Consider the following 16,045-nt stretch of genomic DNA (forward strand, 5'->3'; position numbering starts at 1 on the left):
ACAAAATAAAGTCCTAAAAAGCCCAAATTTTAATTTCTGAACACTTTTAAGATTTGTGTTTTTTGTTGTTGTTGTTGTTGTTGTTTTTAAAATTTGAGAACCCAGAAGAAAGTATTCACCAAGGCCATCACAAGTGATTTGATGTCATGGACACCAACACTATTAAGTCGTGCAGTGCTGGCTTTCTTCAGATCAGAACTTTTAAGATTTGTAAAGGCGAAGAGAAACTTAAAAACCTGGGTGCTCATTATTTATTTATTTGTTTGTTTTCTTGGTCTACATCATTAAACTGTAATCTTCAAAGGGCATTGTAGCCAGCTCTCAGGCTGCTAGAGTTACGACGAATTTATTGCTTCTTTCCAGGGAAAGAATAGCATATACAATTATCGTAATTGCTGGGACATATTTTTCATGAGTGCCCTCAACATGGCACATCTAAATGTTGAAGAACTGTAAAAGTTGGTACACATTGCCACTGCAACAAGAATTTTTTAAAACTTTGTACTGACTATAGAGAATTTTTAATAGTTTTTTCTTTTTTTTCTGAACCTAAGGTTTAATAAAATAACTGGCTTATGAACTCGTAAGAGGAGAGCACATATTTAGCCATAGATACCAGCTTCTCATGAAAAAGACTCTTCATCCTTCTCATTGAAATTTCTCTGAGGGTAGTTTACTGATTTCAGGTAGAATTTAACATTCTTCCTAAAAACAGAAACAAACAAAAAGATTAAACTGACAAAAACTAATAAAAGCGCGCTCAAATTTATTGACAAAATCATGGGTACATCTAAATAATTAGACTCTACCAGCTTTATGTAAATGAGCAAAAATATAATTACGAAGAAGTCTTTACCCCTGGGGAAACAAAATGCCCCTTTTGATCAGTTGTTCCCACATACACTCACCCAGGTCCCCCAAGCACCCACCAGGAGGGTCCTGTCCCAGAGCAAATCCATTGTGACATGGGCGGGGTGGGACCGGGTTTCTGCAACCACAAGGCCCTGTTCGGTAACAGCCTGCACTGCGGGTTCCCCAGCCGAGCGCCGGGGTGGGTACCGAGCTGGCGGGCATCGAGCCGGGAACCTGCGGCACCAGGTCAGAGATCGCGGAATGGTGAGGCGCGCGAAGAGGCGGGGTGTCACCCACCCGGATTCAGAGCGGTCGGTGCAGTGGCGCAGGGCCGGAGCTCGGGCTTCCCGCTTTGGGAAGTTTGTCCCTGCTGCTCAGTCAGGGAGGGACAGCGGCGAGCAGGACGCCACAGCACCACGCGGGCCTGGAGCTCTGCAGCGCGGGCAGGGCAGCTCGGAGTCGGAGAATTCGGGGCGCAGGAGCCGGGCTGTGGCCACTTCTTCACTGAGCGCCCAGGTCAGGAGCCGCCTCCTCCTCCCGCAGACTCAGGAGCCGCCACCTTCTCAGGGCGGTGCGGGAGGCAGACCTGGGGGTCGCATGAAGACTCCCGGGCCCCGCCCTCGCCCTCAGCCCGGCCTTGGCCTCCTTGGAGCCCACACTGCCACAGACCCGCCACCGCCGCCCCCACCCTGCTTTTAAGCCTGGTGGGCTAAGGGATCCGTCTGTCCCTACGGGTGCGGATTCAAGGCCAGGCAGATGAGTTAGCAGGTGTGCCGAGGGTGTGGGGCCGCTGGCGGTCAACATCCTGCAAGAGAAAGAGAGTGTTCTGGGAGAGGTCCCAAGGCTAGAGAAGGGAAGGGTGCGCCGGGCCACCTTGCAGAGGCACCACGGCCCGGAGGTGCAGCACCTGCGGCTTCCAGCCAAGTCTCCAAGCGCTCTGGGTGCTGCCCTCCCCTCACATGGGCTGCCAGACTCCCGGCAGCTACCAGAGCCGGTCTGCCTGGTGGTCGGCTGACAAGAGTTTGTCCCATGAGAACATGCAGTTCTGATCCTGGACGAGATGAGCAAAAACTCCGCCATCCCTAGCCTGGCAGCACGCACACGGAGGCCGTCAGTTGGTGAGCAGGAAGGCTTGGGGAAGACGGGTGGCCCGGCCGGCCTGAGTGATTTACAAGCGAATGAACTGGGAGTGGAGCCGCCTGGGGCGGGATGAAGGGGTTTGCCCAGTCAGCCTCCAGGTGTCTTCCTGGAAAGCAGAACGAATACGGCAGGGCTGTTTGAAAGATCAGGCCGGGGCTGGGCGCGGTGGCTCAAGCCTATAATTCCAGCACTTTGGGAGGCCGAGACGGGTGGATCACGAGGTCAAGAGATCGAGACCATCCTGGTCAACATGGTGAAACCCCGTCTCTACTAATATAAAAAATTAGCTGGGCATGGTGGCGCGTGCCTGTAGTCCCAACTACTCAGGAGGCTGAGGCAGGAGAATTGCTTGAACCCAGGAGACGGAGGTTGCGGTGAGCCGAGATCGTGCCATTGCACTCCAGCCTGGGTAACAAGAGCAAAAACTCCGTCTCAAAAAAAAAAAAAAAAAGAAAGAAAGAAAGAAAGAAAGATCAGCCCAGATAATCCAGGTAAAAGTTTTTCACCTTGCCTGGTCTTCTGGATTTTTTTTCTGACTTTGTTAAGACAATTTGCTGCCCAGTGACTTCTTCCCGAGAGTGAGTTGAGAAGGCAGAAAAGCAGGACTGTCATCCTCCACTTGAGAGTCTCTTTCGGGTGCCCCCTCCCCTTAGGCTGAATTAAAGCACAAAGCTGGCAACAAGTCCCTTACCCAAGACCACTGCAGAGTCTAAAACCAGAAGGTTTTTTTCCTGCCAGAGATGGATGACGGTGTCTATGCCCCCCTCCCATGCTGAGAGTTGCGTGTTCTCAGGGCCTTGTCTCACCCCTAAATCCAAATTCCTTGGGGTAGTCAGCTCAGACATAAGTCTGAAATTGATACTTGTTCTTTAGGATCGACCCAAGACTCTTATGATGGAGCATTGCTCCACCTCCATCCCACCTCTGTCCCTCCCCCAATGTATTGAGGGTTCTTTTCTTTTCTTTTCTTTTCTTTTTTTCTTTTCTTTTTTTTTTTTTTTTTTTTGGTGTATTAAGGGTTCTTAACATTAGTGGCCTGGAATTGGAAACAAGGTTCCCCAGACAGGGGATGTGGCCCTCCCCATCAGGCTGGCCTGACTGTTGCCTGATAAACATCAGTCTTAGGGCAAGAAACCCAGGGCAGGGAGAGTCTCTCACTCCTCACATTCACAAGCTGCAGCCATTTAATGAGGTGTAGTGGCCTCTCTTGGACCTCTGGCCTGCAGGACGGGATTTTTACCTTGTGCCACAGTGGGGGAAACAAGGAACAGTGTCACAAAACAACAAAATGAGAAAATCTCTGTGGTGGAGAAACATCCCCCAGGCCCAACAAGACTCCTGCAGTATTCAGCACCATTTAGGTTGTGCCAGGGATGTGTTTTTGGCATGTGGCACCCTATCCTCATTGACATCAATCAGAGACTTGCAGATATGAGAGTGGGGTTCTGGCGGAAGGTGCTGTGGGAGACCTTGCCCCCTTTCTTTGACATTGAGAACAGTAAGAGTTTTGTTCTTTGGGCCAGTCATGGTGGCTCATACCTGTAATCTCAGCGCTTTGGAGGGCCAAGGTGGTCAGATCACTTGAGGTCAGGAGTTCAGGACCAGCCTGGTGAACATGGTGAAATCCCATCTATACTAAAAATACAAAAATTAGCCCAGCAGCAGTGGTGCATGCCTGTAATCCCAGCTACTTGGGAGGCTGAGGCAGGAGAATGGCTTGAACCTGAGAAGTGGAGGTTGCAGTGAGCCCAGATTGTACCAATGCACTCCAGTCTGGGTGACAGAGTGAGACCCTGTCTCAAAAAAAAAGCTTTCTTGGCTGGGCATAGTGGCTTACACCTGTAATCCAAGCACTTTGGAGGCCAAGGTGGGCAGATCACCTGATGTCGGGAGTTCAAGACCAGCCTGACCAACATGGTGAAACCCCATCTTTAAAAAAAAAAAAAGCTTTCTTTCATATATGTGAGGACAAGTTCCCAGTGCCTGTGTGTGTGGAAGTGGGGCCCCTCTTTTCTTGATTAAGAACTCTTTCTTGGGATTTGGGGCCATGTCCATCTAACAGGTGAGTGGAGCATCTGGGGGCTTAGCTGGCCTGTGCCCCAATGCCCCTCCCCAGGGAGAGCCAGGCCCTGCTCTCTTAATGCCCACTCATGCCCAGTACCACACTGTTCCTCACCCAGCATCCCCCACCTGACTCTTTTAATTCACATTCTGCTGGGTCTCTCTGGGGATCCTGTAGACCCTGGGATAAAATTGCAGGAGGTGGCAACTCTGCTGCCAACTTCTGCCTGAAGTTGGGGTCCCTGGCCTCTTGTGGCACCTAGTGAACAGGGTGGCTGAGCTGACCAAGCATCATCTCTCAGTCTAGCCTCACTCCCCACCTTACACTGGTGGAGGCTTCAGTCATGGCTGGTCTGGGTGGTGCTCTGTGTTTCCTCCCAGATCCCAGGGGAGAAGCAGATCCAGAAGGATGATCTAAATTGTTTAGCTCAGCGGACCCCTTGTTCCCTGCTATTGAACACACACTCTGGTTTATATGCCCTGAGTCCCTGATCACCTCTGCTTACCTGGTCATCACAGGTAGATGACTGGTGTTTCTGTCCCATGTGTGTTTGGGCTGTGCTTGAGGGTTACTGTCAGGCACCATCTGGCAGTGGGCAGCGTAGTGTCATTGTGCTCTCCCAGTCCTAGAAAACAGCCCCTGAATAAACAAACTGTGGTACATTCAGACAATAGAATTCTAATGTGTCAACAAAGAGAAAGAAATTACATCACACTATGAGTGAGTCAGAAATACATTTCTCTAAGTGAAGAAAGTCAGATCTAAAAGGCTACATATTATATAATGCAATTATATTGCATAATAGAAAAAGAAAATCATAGTGATAGAAGAAGAAGGAGGAGGAGGAGGAAGAGAAGGAAGAAGGGGAGGAGGAGAAATGTTGTAATAAAATAATGCTGTGTGATACTGCGGGGATGAGTATATGAGTCTCAACAGTTGTTAAAACCAATGGAACTGTACATCACAAAAAATACATTTTCTTCCTGCGAATTTATGAAAACATCGTTTTGAAGAAATTCAGGTGAAATGCAGGCAGTACAAAAAGAGTTTAAGCTTACTAGAAGTGTATTTCCTAATTCTACTGAAGAGGGTGAGGACAAAAGATTCTGATGTAAATCACTTTGAAAAATGGTGTTTTGATTAAATACTGTAAAATTCAAGAACTGAACAGAAACACTGTGTTCTGGTTGATGTTGTTTGTCCATAAGACCAAGGATTAGCAATTTTTAAAATTATATATGTTAGTATCTATCTAGATAGATGAACAGATAGAGGGAGAGAGAGAGAGAAATACAGAGAGAGAAGATAATTATTTTTTTTATTTTTGAAATTTATTTCTTTATTTTTAAAATATGGGGTTTCACCATATTGATCAGGCTGGTCTAGAACTCCTGACCTCAGGTGATCTGCCTGCCTCAGCCTCCCAAAATGCTGGGATTACAGATGTGAGCCACTTGCTCCTGACAAGAGAGAAGATAATTCATGCCTGTTTGTCACTGAAGTTGAAAAAAAAAATCAAATGCAGAATTCCAGAATAAGCCCTGTGGTACCAGACTGAAGTTGGAAATATTTGGATAAAGACATGCCTCTTATATCCATCAAAACAGAAAGAGACAGAAAGAGAAATAGAGATAGAAAGAGAGAAATGTGTGCATACATGAGTCTATATTTATTCATACATTTCTAAACTTTGCTGAGAGGGCTCAGAAGTAGTAAGTAGTGACACTCCAGTATTAATGAGCACATCTAGGTTTTATATCATGGTTTCTAAGTACTATTCTCCAATAAAAGGGAATGATTCTTTGTAAAAATAGATCTTTCTGGGGCTGAATTGAAAAATAAAACTTATGGTGGAATATCTTGTGGAGCCAGAAAGTTAAAAAGTACTTTATAAACAACAGAAGACATAGCAAAAGAAGTCAACCTGAAAGACCTCTCAGCAGTCAAAGCTGAACCAATGTGAGAAACAAAAGAAACAATGATAGCATTGAATTAGAGAATTGAACCAGAGAATAAAAGAAGTATCTATGAGTTTATACAGGTATAAAAAAGATTAAACAGGCTGGGCGCAGTGGCTCACTCCTGTAATCCCAGTACTTTGGGAGGCCAACGTGAGCTGATCACAAGGTCAAAAGTTCAAGACCAGCCTGGTCAACATAGTGAAATTCCATCTCCACTAAAAATACAAAATTTAGTGAGGCATAGTGGTGTGAACCTGTAATCCCAGCTACTCAGGAGGCTGAGGCAGGAAAATCGCTTGAACCCAGGAGGCAGAGGTTGCAGTGAGCTGAGATCGCACCATTGAATTCCAGCAACAGAGGAAGGCTCCATCTTAAAAAAAGAAAAAAAAATTAAATAAATAAGAAACAAAAGAAAAAGCAGAAAGAGAAAGGAAATCTTCTTTATGAAATTCCAAGTACTAATGAATGTAGATGGATAATGCAAAATAGAAAATTATCATTAGAACATCATATTAATAATTACTATAGACAAGCTGTACTGAGGAATCCAAATATTGTGCGTAAAATTAGAAAAAGAAACTGTATATTTATGTGGAGCCAAAATATCTGCCTCCAAATATTTAAAAATAGCATTTTCTCTTTTTTTTTTTTTTTTTTTTTTTGAGACAGTCTTTGTCTGTCGCCAGGCTGGAGTGCAATGGTACAATCTCAGCTCACTGCAGCCTCCTCCTCCTGGGTTCAAGTGATTCTTCCTCTCAGTCTCCCGAGTAGCTGAGACCACAGGTGCACACCACCACACCCGGCTAATTTTTGTATTTTTAGTAGAGACGGGGTTTCACCATATTGGCCAGGATGGTCTTGATCTCTTGACCTCATGATCTGCCCACCTCAGCCTCCTAAAATGCTGGGATTACAGGTGTGAGCCACTGTGTCTGGCCTCTTTTTTTTTTTTTTGAGACAGCGTCTCACTTTCTTGCCCAGACTAAAGTGTAGTGTGATCTCGGCTCACTGCAACCTCCATCTCATGGGCTCAAGTGATTCTCCTGCCTCATCCTCCCAAGTAGCTGGGATTACAGGCACCTGCCACCACACCTGGCTAATTTTTGTATTTTTTAGTAGAGATGGGGTTTTACTATGTTGACCAGGCTGGTTTTGAACTCTTGACCTTAGGCAATCCACCTGTCTCGGCCTCCCAAAGTGCTAGTATTACAGTTTTAATCCATCGTGCCTGGTCTTATAAATAGCATTTTCTCATAATTTTTTTTATGACTTATGACTATTCTAAAGAAAGATTGTTGTATTGTATTGTGACATATATAATGTTTAGATGTCAAATATGTGAGTAGCATAAAGAATAGAAAGGAGTAGTTAAAACTTCACAGCAAGCCCCCACATCAGGTGATTTTTACATGCAGACTGGCGTGAAAACAATTGGTTGAGGGTGAAGGATGCATTTGCTGTCTGATTTCCATGCGTGCTACTGAGATTTTCCCCGTGGCAGCCTCTGACTTTGGAATCTTGGAAAGGCAGCTTTGTCATGTTAAAAATCAAAACAGAACTTCTAGATGTACTCAGCAATTTTGCTAAATTGTAGCAGAAGAAAATGTTTTCTCTGCAGCTCTAAATATAAGTCAGTTGATTTGAAGGTAAGAGGTTGTTTTAGGCACAGTAGTTTTAGTCAGTGTTGAAAATTATAAATAGCCTACAAATGTCAAAAAGGGATGAAAAGAATTTGCAGACATATGAAATATGTTCTGTTAAATTAAGTTGAGCCTAAATCTGCCTTCTTACACGGTTTAAATTCAGCCTAAAGGTTTCTTTATATATGGTAAACTGAAACCTAACTGGAGCTGTAAGCAGACTGTAAACTACTTTTGTGCAAATAACAGAGATCTGGCCAATCAAAGGTGGCCAACTGTTCAATCCATGTTTAAAGAAGGCAAATGTCAATCTGTACTCAATCCAGCTGTTTGTGTACCTCACTTCTGTTCTCTGTACTTCGCTTTTCCTTTCCTGTACATAAATATTCTTTCATTATGTTGTTACCAGAAAGGGGTCCCAATCTGGACCTGAAAAGAGGGTTTTTGCATCTCACATAAGAATAATTCAGGGTGGACTGGCCATGGTAGCTCACACCTTTAATCCCAGCACTTTGGGAGGTTGAAGTGGGTGGATTACCTGAGGTCAGGAGTTCAAGACCAGCCTGACCAACATGGAGAAACTCCATCTCTACTAAAAATACAAACTTAACCAGGCATGGTGGCACATGCCTGTAATCCCAACTACTCCAGAGGCTGAGGCAGGAGAATCACTTGAACCCAGGAGGTGGAGTTTGTGATGAGCAGAGATTGCACCATTGCACTAGCCTGGGCAACAAGAGCAAAACTCCATCTCAAAAAAAAAGAATAATTCAGGGCAACAGGCCAGGCATTGTGGCTCATGCATGTAATCCCAGCACTTTGGGAGGCTGAGGCAGGCGGATCACCTGAGGTCAGGAGTTTGAGACTAGCCTGGCCAACATGGTGAAACTCTGTCTCTACTAAAAATACAAAATTGGCTCGGCATGGTGGCAGGAGCCTGTAATCCCAGCTACTTAGGAGGTTGAGGTGGGAGAATCACTTGAACTTGGGAGGCATTGGCTGCAGTGAGCTGAGATCACACCATTGCATTCCAGCCTGATTGACAGAGCAAGACTCCATATTGAATAATAATAATAATAATTTTGAGATGGAGCAAGACTCCATCTCAAAATAATAATAATAATAAGATTAAAAAATTTTTTAAATATGGATGATTCCATAAAGTAAAGGAAAAAGTAAATTTATTTAAAATGCACAGAAATTGGTCGGAGACAGTGGCTGGCGCCTATAATCCCAGCACTTAGGGAGGCTGAGACAGGTGGATCATGAGGTCAAGAAATCGAGACTAGCCTGGTCGACGTGGTGAAACCTGTATCTAACTAAAAGTAAAATATTAACTGAGTGTGGTGGTGGGCGCCTGTAGTCCCAGCTACTCAGGAAGCTGAAGCAGGAGAATTGCTTGAACCCAGGATGCGGAGGTTACAGTGAGCTGAGATCTCACCATTGTGCTCCAGCCTGGCAATCATTCTTTGCTCAATTAAACACTATTAAATTTAATTTGTCACAATTTTCTAGTTTTTTTCCCCTTTTTTTGAGACGGAGTCTTACTCTGTTGCCCAGGCTGGAGTGCAATAGCAGGATCTTGGCTCACTGCAACCTCCTCTCCTCAGGTTCAAATGATTCTTCTGCCTCAGCCTCCCAAGTAGTTGGGATTACAGGTGCCTGCCACCACACCCAGCTAGTTTTTATATTTTTAGTAGAGATGGGGGTTTCACCATGTTGGTCAGGCTGGTCTTGAACTACTGATGTCAGGTGATCTGCCTGCCACTCAGCCTCTGAAAGTGCTGGAGTTACAGGCACAAGCCCCACAGACTTTCTAAATTTTAACAGACTGCATCAATAGTGGAATCTGAGGTAGAGCCTCTAGTGACCACCAAGAGCACCAGGTGACTAAGCAATAATCCATTTTTTCCATGGCTGGAATTTTGGTAAGTTTCCTCTTGGATTCTCAAGCATCATACAATTTTGTTTTGAGCTCTCTGAGTTAGTTTAAGCAATTTTCCAATCCAAACTTGATTTGGATGTCAGGGAAAAACCTGGACTGTCTCCAGGATGAGATTGGATCTAATAATTAACTGACTGGAGTCCGGTTAGAGGAGGTCTCTCTCTTTTTTTTTTTAATCCAAACTGTGTTTATTGAGATGTTTCCCACTCACCTTGATTCAGAGTGCTTTCAGTGCCGCTTCCTCCTGAAAGAACATCCCTCTGTAAGACTTGCTTTTCCTCGTGTAGGCTGGCAGAGGACAGTGGAGCAGCCAACACACAAATCTATCATTTGTGCATGGCTAAAGACTGTCATGATTTTATAGCATCCTGATCATTTCACATCCATGAAGTAGGAATTGGGGCTCTGCACCAGACATTTCTTCTTGTGTTTCCTTTTCTTTTCTGGAGAGGGATGAAGGAGATCCTTTGCAAGAGGCGTATTCTTGTGGGTACGTCATCACCACCAGAAAGGCCAGTTAGAGGTCTCTTAATGTCTCACTGGGTCAGGCAGAAATCAGCTGTAATGTAACTATGCAATGGGTTCACCTTGTCCACTGACTACACAGAGCCAATTCATCCAGAAAGGGAAATTGCAATAGAGAAAGAGTAATTCATGCAGAGTTAGCGTTATAGAAGTCCAGAGTTTTATTATTACTCAAATCAGCATCCCCAAGCATTTGGAAATGTGAGTTTTTAAAGATAATTTGGTGCATAGGGGAAGGCCAGTGATGCTGAACTGCTGAGTCAGAAATAAAATAATAGAAAGTCAAAGCTGTTTCCTTGAACTGAGTCAGTTCCTGGGTGGGAGCCACAGATCAGTCAATCCAGTTAATCAATCTGGGTGATGCCAGCTGATCTATCAAATTCAGAGTCTGAGAAATATTCCAAGCGCTAATCTTAGTTTTTACAACAGTGATGTTATCCCCAGGAGCAATTAGTGTAGGGCCAGAATCTCGTAGCCTCCAGCTGCATGACTCCTAAACCATAATTTCTAATCTTGTGGGTAATTTGTTAGTCTTACACAGGCGGTCTTGTCTCCAAGGAAGAGAGAAGTTTGTGTTGGGAAAGGGCTGCTATTGTCTTCATTTTCAACTATGAACTATAAACTAAGTTTCTCCCACAATTAGTTCAGCCTACACCCAGGTGTGAACAAGGACATCTTCAACATTAGAAGGAAGATGGAGTTGGTTACATTAGATCTATTTCACCAAGTCAGGTATAACTGCAAAGGTGGTTTCAGTAAATGGCACTGAAAACACTGGCTTCTGAAAATGTGCTGGAATTTTTGTTTTCTGCCCCTCTCTGTTTCTTATTCTTGTACTTTTAGGCAGAGAAACATTATTAGCTAAGTTGATCAGAAAGATCTGAGCCAAACCCAAGGTTCTAAAATTACCAATGCAAAAATTTATTAGTGAGAAAAATGATAACAGTAAGCTGAGCTAACTCACTCTCTATCTCATCTTTCCCTTAAGTATTTCTGGGCTATTGGGCCCAGCTAACTTGTGAAAACATTCAGGCTGTCATTTAAATGATAATAGGCCTTGACTCCAAATTCACCTTTTGTAAAGCTAATAGGAAGCCAATAGGCTTGGTGGGGGAGAGGGGAGCTTGAGTCCTGCCAAGGTGCAGAAGGAAGTCAGCCATTATTCTGGAGGTTATAAAATATGCAACATCCATAATTGCTCTTACAAATATCATCACTGCCTTAGAATCTAGAATTGGCCTTTTGAGATATTTCTACAAGTTTTATGCATGTCTTATCCTCATGGCTTCATCTGGACCTGATGGCTTCTAGACTAACCAACCCAACTTCTGTGACCCCACCCACAAGCTATTCAACCTACAGAAAGGCAGCTTTGACTCCTCATATTTTTTTTTTTTTAATTTTTGACCTCCTGTGCTATAGCTGACCCACAACAAGCAGCTCTGGAACCTGATTGTCATTTCGGAGCCACTGCAGGGCTGCTGTGTGCTCAGAGTCAATGGCCGTTCTGAGTTCCCAGAAACTGATGTGAGAAACAATATCGGGATGGCGGTACCACCTAGTGGACATGGATGACAAAGAAGCCAGCTGGTGACACACTCATATCACTTACCATCCTGCGTGGTCCTTTCAGGCAGGGCTTTGGAAGTGGGTCTCATATTGTGAGTTCAGAAAAGCCCAAACTGCTTATTTTCCATCAGCTTTTTCTCAAGAAACCATGTATCTATGGACTCTTTTACTGATTATATTCCACATATTCTCCATGTCCATTAATGGAGATATCAGCTATCTCCAAAATATGTTATTACAAACACAGCATTTGTAAAGCTCCATTGAGCAAAGATGTATTTATTTATGATAACATAGAGTCTTCGGAATAAATACTAGATGTAAATTGTTACAGTGTTTCTTGTAATGTCCCAGTGTTTGCTAAATTCTAGTGTTTTCAACATAAAATGTCATGGAATTCTTTTACACAACATTAAAAATTATTTGTATTTTATTATATTTTATAATGGTGTTTTCATTATTTTTTCTTTTTTTCCTTTTTTGGACATAGGTACTAAGTTTCTACCAACTAAGAATATGATATATTTACCTTCAATTATCACCAGGATAATTGAAGTTGATAGTTGAAAATGAAAGAAAGGCTGGGCGCAGTGGCTCACGCCTGTAATCCCAGCACTTTGGGAGGCGGGTGGATCACGAGGTCAAGAGATCGAGACCATCCTGGCCAACATGGCGAAACCCTGTCTCTACTAAAAATACAAAAATTAGCTGGGTGTGGTGGTGCATGCCTGTAGTCCCAGTTACTCAGGAGGCTGAGGCAGGAGAATTGCTCAAACCCAGGAGGCGGAGGTTTCAGTGAGCCGAGATTGTGCCACTGCACTCCAGCCTCGTGCCTGGTGATGGAGCAAAACTCTATCTCAAAAAAAAAAAAAAAAAAGAAAAAAAAAGAAAGAAAATGAAAGATAAAAAGATAAGAATTGCTAAAGCCTTGTGACTGATATTTATCATTAATATTATTCTATAATTATCTAAGCTTCATTAAAATTTTTAATTTCTATAATACATTGTAACTAAAGAATTTAATAATTTTTGTGGAAAGTTTTAGACAGTTTTAGACACTTCATATTACTTCTGTTTTAGAATGAAAACAAGTAGAACACCTTCTCACATGTTTTATTAATGAATTTTGGAGTTCAGCATTGAATGTGGGTGTTGGAATTTGTTATAAATGAAGGTGTAAGCCGGACGCGGTGGCTCACGCCTGTAATCCCAGCACTTTGGGAGGCTGAGGCGGGTGGATCACGAGGTCAAGAGATCGAGACCATCCTGGTCAACATGGTGAAACCCCGTCTCTACTAAAAATACAAAAATTAGCTGGGCATGGTGGTGCACGCCTGTAGTCCCAGCTACTCGGGAGGCTGAGGCAGGAGAATTGCCTGAACCCAGGAGGCGGAGATTACGGTGAGCTGAGATCGCGCCATTGCACTTCAGCCTGGGTAACAAGAGTGAAATCCGTCTCAAAAATAAATAAATAAATACATAAATAAATGAAGGTGTATCTTTAGAATTGTCATAGGCTACTCTAAAAGTACCTGAAACGATAGACAGAGGTGCCATTAATATACTTTAATGTTTATTATTCTAGTCATATTTGATAGGGGATATTTTTAAAATCTATGATGAAATTATTACAGGTTTATAACAATCTGTGAATTAGAGTGAGCTTTGATAACGTACTATTATTTACTTCACATTTCTCACCTGGCAAAACCAACCAGATGGCTCCTTCTGTTAATATATTTTACAAACCTCAGTTTTTCTTTGTCACAACTAATCACAAGGAACATTATCATTTTATACCTATGACTTTGCCTCCTCCTCTTTCATTTTTTTCCTTTTTCCATTTTTTTTTTTTTTTGAGGCGGAGTCTTGCCCTGTAGCCAGGTTGGAGTGCAGCGGCACGATCTCGGCTCACTGCAACCTACGCTTTTCGGGTTCAAGCAATTCTCCTGCCTCAGCCTCCCAAGTAGCGGGGACTACAGGTGCACAACCTCATGAGCAGATTTTTTTTTGTATTTCAGTAGAGACGGGGTTTCACCGTGTTGTCTAGGCTGGTTTAACTCCTTAGCTCAGGCAATCTGACTGCCTCGTGCACCCAAAGTGCTAGGATTACAGGTGTGAGCCACTATGCCAGGCCGTAGCTATTCTTTCTTTCTTTATTTATTTATTTTTGAGACGAAGTTTCGCTCTTTTACCCAGGCTGGAGTCCAATGGCGGGATCTTGACTCACCGCAACCTCCACTTCCTGGGTTCAGGCAATTCTCCTGCCTCAGCCTCTCAAGTAGCTGGGACTACAGGCGTGCACCACCATGCCCAGCTAATTTTTGTATTTTTAGTAGAGACGGGGTTTCACCATGTTGACCAGGATGGTCTCGATCACTCGACCTCGTGATCCACCCACCTCGGCCTCCCAAAGTACTGGGATTACAGGCGTGAGCCACTGCGCCCGGCCCGCCATAGCTATTCTAATAAGTATTAATTATTTTCTCATTGATGTTTTGATTTGTATTTTCCTAATCACTAAAAATATTTTTGCATATTTTTATGTAGATTGACAATGTGCGTATATTCTTTGCAGAAATTTTTTGTTCAAATTATTTTCACAATTTTCATTTTATTTATTTTATTCATTTTTATGGAATGCTTCACGAATTTGCGTGTCATCCTTGCTCAGGGGCCATGCTAATCTCTGTATTGTTCCAATTTTAGTATGTGTGCTGCCGAAATGAGCACACCACAATTTTCAAATAGATTAATTGTCCATTTTTTTTTTTTTTTTGCAGTGGTGTAACAAATTTTAATTCAAAATAGACACTCTGAAAACAACAGGTAAAAAAATAATAAAGTTCAACAAGCTCTCTTTGAATTTACAACAGAGTACACAGACAATCACAAACCAGTTTCACAACTGCCTCAAATGTGCACAGTATAGCAATTACATGCAAGTAGTATATTTTTTAAAATCCACATCTTAACATCATGTTTATGAGAGGCTGTCACATCCTCCAAATATTTCTACCTAAAGTAAAGGGATTCCTCTGCTGTGTATCACCAGAAATGTGACGTACAGTCTAAACTGGCTGGTCTGGTTCTGGTGCTTTATCTTTTTTATATCGTCTGGGGGAAAACCGAGGTTTACCGTCCATAGGACAGTGACAATGGAGATTCTTTAACAATACACCATCCCATCCACCCAGACACAGCTTCCTGCCTGAACCAGACAGAGAATAGCCCATGTCCCTACCAAACATGACCATCCAAAAATGTGGTTAAAGACTTACTGTCCTCCCGCTTTGTTCTTTTTGCTTAGAATTGACATGGCTATGCGGGCTCTCTTTTGGTTCCATATGAAGTTTAAGGTGGTTTTTTCCGGTTCTGTGAAGAAGGTCATTGATAGCTTGATGGGGATAGCGTTGAATCTGTAAATTACTTTGGGCAGTATGGCCATTTTCATGATATTGATTCTTCCTAACCATGAACATGGAATGATTCTCCATCTGTTTGTGTCCTCTCTTATTTCATTGAGCAGTGGTTTGTAGTTCTCCTTGAAGAGGTCCTTTACGTTCCTTGTTAGTTGTATTCCTAGGTATTTTATTCTCTTTGTAGCAATTGTGAATGGCAGTTCATTCTTGATTTGGCTCTCTTTAAGTCTGTTATTGGTGTATAGGAATGCTTGTGATTTTTGCACATTGATTTTGTATCCTGACACTTTGCTGAAGTTGCTTATCAGTTTCAGGAGATTTTGGGCTGAGATGACAGGGCCTTCTAGATATACAATCACGTCATCTGCAAATAGAGACAATTTGACTTCCTCCTTTCCTATTTGAATATGCTTTATTACTTTTTCTTGCCTGATTGCTCTGCTAGAACTTCCAGTACTATATTGAATAGGAGTGGTGAGAGAGGGCATCCTTGTCTCGTGCCAGATTTCAAAGGGAATGCTTCCAGTTTTTGTCCATTTAGTATGATATTGGCTGTTGATTTGTCATAAATAGCTTTTATTATTTTGAGATACATTCCATCAATACCTACTTTATTGAGGGTTTTTAGCATAAAAGGCTGTTGAATTTTGTCAAAGGCCTCCTCTGCATCAATTGAGATGATCATGTGGTTTTTGTCTTTGGTTATGTTTATGTGGTGAATTACATTTATAGACTTGAGTATGTTGAACCAGCCTTGCATCCCCAGGATGAATCCTACTTGATCATGGTGGATAAGCTTTTTGATGTGCTGTTGCAATTGGCTTGCCAGTATTTTATTGAAAATTTTTGCATCTATGTTCATCATGGATATTGGCCTGTTGTTTTCTTTTCTCGTTGAATCTCTACCAGGTTCTGGTATCAGGATGATG

The 16,045-nt window shown here is 42.9% G+C and overlaps 1 non-coding gene across 1 annotated transcript; it reads right to left on the bottom strand.

Moving 5' to 3' along the window:
- Positions 1-14,323: 14,323 nt before the first annotated feature.
- Positions 14,324-14,427, bottom strand: LOC135269195 (U6 spliceosomal RNA). Its single transcript, XR_010337488.1, has one exon. It is a non-coding gene; the product is annotated as a U6 spliceosomal RNA (small nuclear RNA).
- Between the last annotated feature and the right edge of the window lie 1,618 nt (positions 14,428-16,045).

This window comes from Aotus nancymaae, unplaced genomic scaffold (genome assembly GCF_030222135.1).
Source record: "Aotus nancymaae isolate 86718 unplaced genomic scaffold, 86718_ANA_hifiasm-v0.15.2.pri h1tg000049l, whole genome shotgun sequence".
NCBI lineage: Eukaryota > Metazoa > Chordata > Mammalia > Primates > Aotidae > Aotus > Aotus nancymaae.